The following is an 8,208-nucleotide window of genomic DNA, read 5'->3' as shown; positions in this document are numbered from 1 at the left end:
GAATAACAGGGTTGGAAACGTGCTGAGTCCTCTTGTTTAATACTAAGTAAATCAACCATTTGCTGCATTTTACAGCAATCAGTCTGCTTGGATATGGCTCTACCAGCTTTGAGAACCTGGCTTGGGGAATATTCTTTCTTGCAGAATTGTTCCAGTTCTGTAAAATTTAATTGTGATCGGCAATTGACTCCTCTCTTAAAGTCCATTCAAATATTTTCTATCAGATTTAGGCCAGGGCCCTGACTTGACTCAAGGACATTCAACTTCCTATCCCTCAGCCACTGCATTGTTTTCTTGGTGGCAAGTTTAGGGCTGTTGTTGTGTTGGAAGGTGAACCACCTGCCTATTTTAAGATGTCTATGTGAGGGTTGCAAGTTTTCCTCTAAAATATGGGTATACTTGGCAGCATCTATCTTCCCTTCAATCCTGACAAATTGCCCATTTTGAGTGGTGTGCTTTGTTTTGGTTTTCAACAAACATAGTGCTTGAAGTTCAGTCCAAAAGTTATATCTTGGTCTCATATGACCATAAGACAGTTTTCCACATGACAATCTTACAAGTGATTTTTTGTGTGTGGCTTTTTTCTCTTGCCAACCAGACATTCAGGCCAGCTTTGTGTAAAGCTTGTGAGATAGTTGTTACATGACTGACTGACGAATCCCACCCATAAGACTTGTAAGTCCTTCAAAGTTGCCATTGGTCTCATGGTAACTTTAATGTTCAATATTCTCCTGGCTCTGTCATACAGTTAGGAGGAATGGCCCATCTAGGCAAGATGTTATTGGTGCCATTTGATATTCACCTTTTAATAATGATTCATATTTTACTCAGAGGGAGAGTAAAACCCTTTGAATTTTTTTTTATCCTTCTCCAAACTCTTTGCATTACCATTGTCATGACTCATGGAGAGATAATGGATGCTAGCCAGTATTTTGGGATTGGTGAGACCTCATACTGGAAGGAGAGGCAACAAGTCGCCGAGACCGCACACAGCATGTGTCCTGGATGGCTGCAAAGTAAAGGAGCTGGCAGAATGTTGATGCAGCGGATGCCGAGAGCCACCCACCTGCTGCTCTGTAGACAACCAGCACTGCTGGACCTGGTAGACAGATGCCGGGATCCTGCATGCTGTGACAACCATGTACTAATGAAGTGGAAAAGTCAAGGAACAGCTGGTTTTATTCTGAAGAACTCAAAACCACTATAATTGATATCAAGCAGTGGCCAATTAACCTGTTGTTTGTTGAGATTTTATGTAAATGTTATTTTCATTGTCATGTTCAGGGTATAATGTGTAAAAGTTTTATTTCATTTATTTTCCAGTGTTTAATGCAAGAAAAGGTAAGAATGTTGACAGGTTATGATGATTTTCTAGAAGCATGCATTTCCAGCACTATCTTTAAAATAGTTTCCAGTGATTTCTTCTGAAATATGGCCCCATGGCCATATTTCAAAAGAAATCAGCGGAAAAATTTGCAAATGGTAAGTAATTGCAAATGAGAGCAGGGTGTGCAGTTTGGGCTCCCCTTGACTGAGGGTTCCATGTGCAATGCACTCCCTGTACCCATTAATAGATTAAATGTAAAAGCTGACACGCCATGTCTTAGGGATAGTCTCTCTCTGAGAGAGCGTGGGAATGCCGCTCCCAGCCAATCATCACTTCCCCATTTAGTCATATGGGAGTGACTGGCAATAACATGTGAATAGCTCTGTCCCGAGTGGACCGGTTGTGTGATGTGTGGGGATTGGGACTTTATGTTTTTTTATTTTCTGAAGACACTTCAATGCCTACATGGGTGGAAGATGATTCGATTCAAGGGATTGGTGAGTATGACATTCATACAGATGCCAGAGGGCCCTTGATGTCTGGGCATGCTGGGACTTGTCATTCCACAAGTGCCGTGGCAGGATTTCTGGTTCCTGTAGTCCACCTCTAAAGAACAATATTCTATTTTTTTACACATTAAACCTGCACCCACTGCCACAAGGGGTGCGGGGAATAGCCCTGGGTTGAAAGCTTTCTGGAGTAAGGGACTTATTTTATTTATGAGGCCCCCATTTTCCAAGGAATTAAAGCCATGGGCTGACCAGGCTGGTTAATGTGATGGCAGGGGGATCCCACTCTGTAGGTCACCCTACTATGGCACTACCTCCCTGGCTTGTGCAGTCTGGTGCTGGTTTTTGGAATAATAGGGGGAATCCCACACCACTTTTTACTCATATTTTCCAGTACCAGCCTAGTCTGAGATGTCCGGGGCTGGTTATGGATTTGTAGTGACCTCACATTTTTTTTTAAAATGTAACCCTTTATTTCCATTTTACCCTATCAAAGATTGTACACATCTTACAGATCTGTGCAGTGCTTCTGTTTGGATGGGTCCGCTGTTATGTTTCAACTTCTAAATGCAGTCAGTTTTGAACTGAAAGATCAAAACCAACAGCATTTAGAGTGGCAAAAATGACTGACATCGCTGTCAGGTTTCAAATGAAGAAATGAGACCTGATGGTGAGAAAAACATAGATTTTTATTTTTTTAGAAAGCAAAACAACATTGATGTCTGTCGATTTTGGTCAATTTTGGTTTTGAACCAAAACCGTCCTTTAATAATTTAAATTTACCCCATAATTTTCCACAATAGTTTATTTCACTTGTTTTTACATTGTACTGTAGATGTTTATAACATAAAACAAAATAAAAAACACTAAGATCTTTGCTGGCTTTTTTATTCATTTTATACTGTAGGTGATTAAAAAGAGATTTGCAAGTGCTTGAGTCTACTAATATTATCATCATTTGATACCACTTTTTAATTATATTTTATGGGGATATGTTGGTCATGGCAGATATTTACAGTTTGCAGATTTCAGATAAATCTATCATCATTATTTACTTGCAATATACAATCTTCTGGCTTGATGGAATAAAATGCTCACCTGTCACAAGATCTGACATCTGTTGTTTTACTTACCTTATCTTCTACTGCACTGCCGCTTTCCAGTGACTGATTTACATTTCAGCTAACACCACTGGTAAGCGCCTCATACTGATGACTAGGTAATCCTATGAGTAGCTGTACCTATGCTCACTCTTCTAACCCTCACATCTCACTTAGGGATCAATATACTAAGCATTGCATTGGCGGTACTGCACATTTAGCCACTTATCGGGTACATACTGGTGTTAATAATGCCGGTATACACCTAGAATTGCAATTCTAATCATAAAGGACAGCTCTCCCAATAAGAGCTGCCATTTAGAATGGCGGCTCCGGGGGTGGGATTGCAGTGCAGTCCAAAATTCATATAGGGGAGCCCCCGAACTGCCAGTGAGCCCTGGCCGGTGATGTTTGGCAGCGTTTGTAAGGGTATTTAATGTGGCTCTCCTATTTGAATTTTGGACTGTGCTGTAGCCTCACCTCTGAAGCCTCCAGTAATCCTTTGCAATAAATGTCTTCCAGGTTTATGACCCAGAAGTCCCTCTGCACATGTGTAGTATGATGCACACCATGACGGGGGTGCTGGGAGGAAAATGCAGAAAGAAGCTCATAGGCTTCTATTGGGTTACACCATCTAAACATTGCGTTACCCACCAGGTCCAAGCTCTGTAATGTATGGCATTCTGGAACTTTGTACATATGAAAATGCAGCCAAACCACTGAAAACAGCTTTTTTAAAAATTTTGGCTGCCTGTTTGCCCTTAGTATATCCCGTCCTTAATGTGCATACACACTCGCTATGGTGGATTCCCTCAGGTATCAAGTTAACTGCAACTACAGGTTATGAATTTACAGATCTCACATAAATTATCCCTAGTGTGCTGCTACACTGTCTGCAATTCCCATGAAGAGTATTTATTTGCTGCCTTGTCTAGTAGTCGGTACATACTCTACCATAACAATTACCTTTTCTTCTGCATCTCCAGCTTGAACTCTATCTCACTTGTCTTTTTCACTGCCCCTCTGTTTCTTTCTCTTGTAGGAAACTGAAATACTTTTCTGTGGCAACACTTAATCATGTTACAGCAAATAATTAGCATTTTAAAGTTAGTTATCTTTATTTACGTTTTGATCGTGAGAGGTGATCTGGAGGAGACCAAAAAGAGCCTGAAAGGGCACTTCAAGGAGGAATCCAGATGCATCATCTTCCTTTCCAAGGTGGAGAACCTGGAGAAGGGTGAGAAATGTAACTCTTTCTTTTTCAGGAAACTCCACTCTGGCCACACGCCCCTGGCTGAGCTGCGAGATGAGACTGGTATTCCCAGGCAGGGGAAGGAGGGCGTCATGAAGGTCATCACAGACTACTATGGCGACCTCTACTCCCCAAAGACGACGGACAGTGCTGTGGCTGATGAGTTCCTGTCAGGTATCACTAACACTATTGATCCTGCAGGTAATGCAGCCATGGATGCTCCGTTGGTGTTGGAGGAGTTGCACTCTGCCGCTAAATCCTTTAGGCAGGGCAGGACCCCGGGCAGTGATGGTCTCCCAGCAGAGCTCTATGTAGCGCTGTGGGACCTCATTGGCCCGGACCTGCTCGAGCTGTACAAGGAGATGGTGTTGGAGGGCAAAATGCCTCCTTCACTGAGGGAGGGACTGATCACGATCTTGTATAAGCGTAAGGGGGAGAGATGCGAGCTAAAAAATTGGAGGCCCATCTCTCTCCTGAACGTGGACTACAAGATCCTGGCCAAGGTACTTGCCAACAGGCTGAAGGCTGTCATCGGACAGATCATTCACCCGGACCAGACCTGCGGCATTTCTGGCCGCAGGATTGCAGATAGCCTTGCCCTCCTCAGAGACACGGTCCATTACATCAAGGACCAGAACGTGCAAGCGGCTCTGGTCAGCCTTGACCAGGAGAAGGCCTTTGACCGTGTCTCACATGAGTTGATGGGTAGGGTCCTGCAGAGGTTTGGGCTTGGTGAAATGTTTTGCACGTATGTTAACCTGATGTACCTTGATATTCACAGCTCGGTGTTGGTGAACGGCTGGAAGACTGACCCCTTTCCTATTCTATCTGGGGTCAGACAAGGCTGCCCTCTTTCACCTCTTCTTTTTGTTTGTGTTATAGAGCTCCTGGCTGTATGCATCAGACGGAAACCAGAGATCAGAGGGGTCATCACACTGGGTCCAGACCGTAGAGAGGCCAAGTGTTCGCTGTACATGGATGACGTCACTGTCTTCTGCGCTGACCAGAGTTCGGTGACAGCACTCGTCCAGACCTGCGAGAGCTTTGGCCAAGCTTCAGGGGCAAAGGTCAACTGCGGGAAGTCAGAGGCTATGCTGTTCGGGCAGTGGCACCTGTCATCCTCCGCTCCATTCCCCTTTGCTGTCAAGCCAGACTTCATCAAAATTCTGGGAGTTTGGCTTGGTGGTGAGTGTGCGGCCCTTTAGTGCTGGGACGAAAGACTTGCCACTGTAAGGCAAAAAATTGGACTGTGGAGCCTCAGAGACCTTACCATCGAAGGAAAAGCACTTGTACTGCGCAACGAGATCCTTCCCATTCTGCAGTACACAGCGCAGGTCTGGCCACCTCTGGTCACGGTCTGCAGGGCCATCACAAGGGCAGTGTTTCACTTCATCTGGGGCTCCAAGATGGACAGAGTAAAGCGGACAGTTATGTACAAGGAGCCCCTCAAAGGTGGAAAGGGAATATCAGATATCCCCACCATGCTGCGAGCTTTCTTTGTGTGCAACTGTATCCGCAGGACTTTGTGTGAGACTGATAATGACTCTGCAGGAAACTCCATGTCTCGCTTTTTCCTCCTACCCCTTTTGGAGGGCCCTAGGCTGGGCTAAGTGGGACAGCTCCATCCCTTACAACTGGAACACTCCCTGGTTCTACCTGGATGTGTCCAAGTTTGTGAGGGAGCACCAACTGGAGGGAGTTAAACCTGACTTGTGGAAACCTAAGACTATCCACAAGCTCATCAGAGCCAAAGACGTTATGGAGCCTATTCCAGGGCTCCCTTCAGCAACTGCCAAGCAGGTATGGGAAAATGTGGCCTCCAAAAGGCTCACAAATAGACACAAGGACATGTCATGGATGGCAATCCAAGGGGGTCTGCCCCTAAGGACATTCATGCACTCCCGTAACCTGTGCAGGTACAGACATTGCCCCTGGTGCATCTCTCATGAGGAAACATCTATGCACTTGTTTTGGGACTGTACTTATGCACAGTTGTTGTTAGATGCCCTGGAAAATGAACTCAAAGACTGTGTGCCAAGGAGCAACCTTTCGTACCACTCGGTACTTTATGGACTGTTTCCTGGCACCCACACTTATGGGGCAATCCAGGAGGCCTGGCGCCTTATGAACTGTGTTAAGGAGGCTCTGCGGCTTGCCAGGAACCGCCTCATTCTCAGGAGGGAGAGGATGTCCATCCAGGACTGTCGCAGGCTGATCCACAGCCTGCTAAGAGACTATTCCATCATGGACAGCCCTGAGGAAGAAGAGGACTAAACCCCCCTTCTTCTGCCCTCTCCCCACGTGTGACTGTCCAACAAGGACTGGGACAGTGGCCCCCTTCCCCGCTTTTCACAGAGACTGATGTTTTATTGATATGTCTTTCTATTTATTCACCCTTCCCATATATGTGTCTGTCTTTCAATAAAAACTTCAGTTCTGTGATTTCCCCTCCCCTCCCCTCTACCCTCCACACCCATAGACCTTGTTGATTGTTGTTTTTGTTTAAGTTCTGAATGAATAGTGCAGTGTATCATGTATAGTATAGGATGTCTTGTGCTATATGTTTTGCAATGCATTATATAGTATGTTTGATTATGTTTGATAGTGTATTGGGTTGTAGCTGTGCTGCGACACAGTACACTTGTATGTGTGATTTATGTATGTTTTTTGCTATCTTTATGTTAATAAAGAATGCTTTTTTCAATCAAAAATCTGTTCTTGGGAAACATGGGGTGGAGTACCTGTTCTGCCTCCAGAGGTTTGGATGTCGCTTCTGGGGGAGAATGGGGAAAAACCCTGTGGAGTACTGTGCTGGGGGAGGACTGACTCCTGGTAGAGAGTGGGGAAACACTCGGCGCTAGTATCCGCTGTCCTAAATGGGGGTGAAGGAGGCCCCTGCGTTGGAGCGGAGAACAGCCGGGGCGTAGTACCTGCTCTCTTAAGGGGGTTGGTCCAGTACCCTGGCAGGGAACGGAGAAACACTTGGTCTTGCCAGGGCCGGGAGCAGCCTGAAGCCCGAGGTGCCTGTGCCCCTGGTATGGCAGAGCCAGGGGTGCCTGAAAATGCACGGGTATTGGTCACACCCACTGCACTAGTACGGCACTTTGCACTTGCACTTCACCTACTTCTGTCTGCACCTTTCCTTTGCCCCGGCCTTCTGGCTAGGGCAAGGATAATTTTTATTTTTCCTGCGGCCTGTAAGGCTTGGGTCTTATTTATTTATTTATTTTACACGTGTGTTTGCACTTTTTTTGCACCTTCACCACACATTTTTATGTTATTTGTGTGTTGTGTCACGTGTTTGATGGGGTTTAGGTGAGACCCTTATGGGCCACCCTCTCCCCTTGTAGCCATGGCCCTCTCCTTTTGGGGAGGGCTGAAGGTTTTTGTTCGTTCCCCAGGGGGAAGCTTCGGCCAACCCTGGGGAGAAAGGGATGACCCCGAGCCATGAGGCGGAGGGAAGTCTGAAGACCCTTGCCCCCTAAGGGGCCTTTTGGCTTCAGGGGTCGGGGACTCAAGGGGTCTCCTCAAGCTTCGGCAAGGGGAGATCCGAAGACCCTTTTCTCCTCTGTCGACCTTTTGGCTCTGAGGAGTTGGGGAGTAACGGGGCCCTTCTCCTTTTGGAGAGGGTCCAAGGTCCTATGCCCCCAGGACAGTTTTGCACTGTTTTTCACTGGGTGTTTGAAGCCAAAAAAAAAAAAATGCAAATAATATTCTCCAGTACTATTATGTTGTAGGACTATTATCCAAGATTTTCTGGATCAGTCATATCCAAGGGTTTTGTGGGATACTCATAGAATGATCTCAGTATAAAGCAGCATATTCTGGGTTTATATTATTAATACAACAACTCCAACGCACCCACTGTTTGGCTGAATGCTTATAGAACTAGCAATGTTAAGAAATTTTTTTTGGGGGGATATCATACTCAGATCCGTAACTAGACTTTTTGGTGCCCTGTGCCAGAAAGACCATTGGCGCCCCCCTCATTTTTCAAAGGGACATAATGCACCCAAAAAA

The 8,208-nt window shown here is 45.6% G+C and overlaps 1 pseudogene; it reads left to right on the top strand.

Annotated features, from left to right (window-relative positions):
- Positions 1 to 4,265: 4,265 nt before the first annotated feature.
- Positions 4,266 to 6,462, top strand: LOC148524174 (uncharacterized; annotated as a pseudogene).
- The last annotated feature ends 1,746 nt before the right edge of the window (positions 6,463 to 8,208 follow it).

Source organism: Taudactylus pleione, unplaced genomic scaffold (genome assembly GCF_031769625.1).
Source record: "Taudactylus pleione unplaced genomic scaffold, aTauple2 ptg000121l, whole genome shotgun sequence".
NCBI lineage: Eukaryota > Metazoa > Chordata > Amphibia > Anura > Myobatrachidae > Taudactylus > Taudactylus pleione.
The sequence above is the reverse complement of the archived record's forward strand: the minus strand, read 5'-3'. Positions and strand labels throughout refer to the sequence as shown.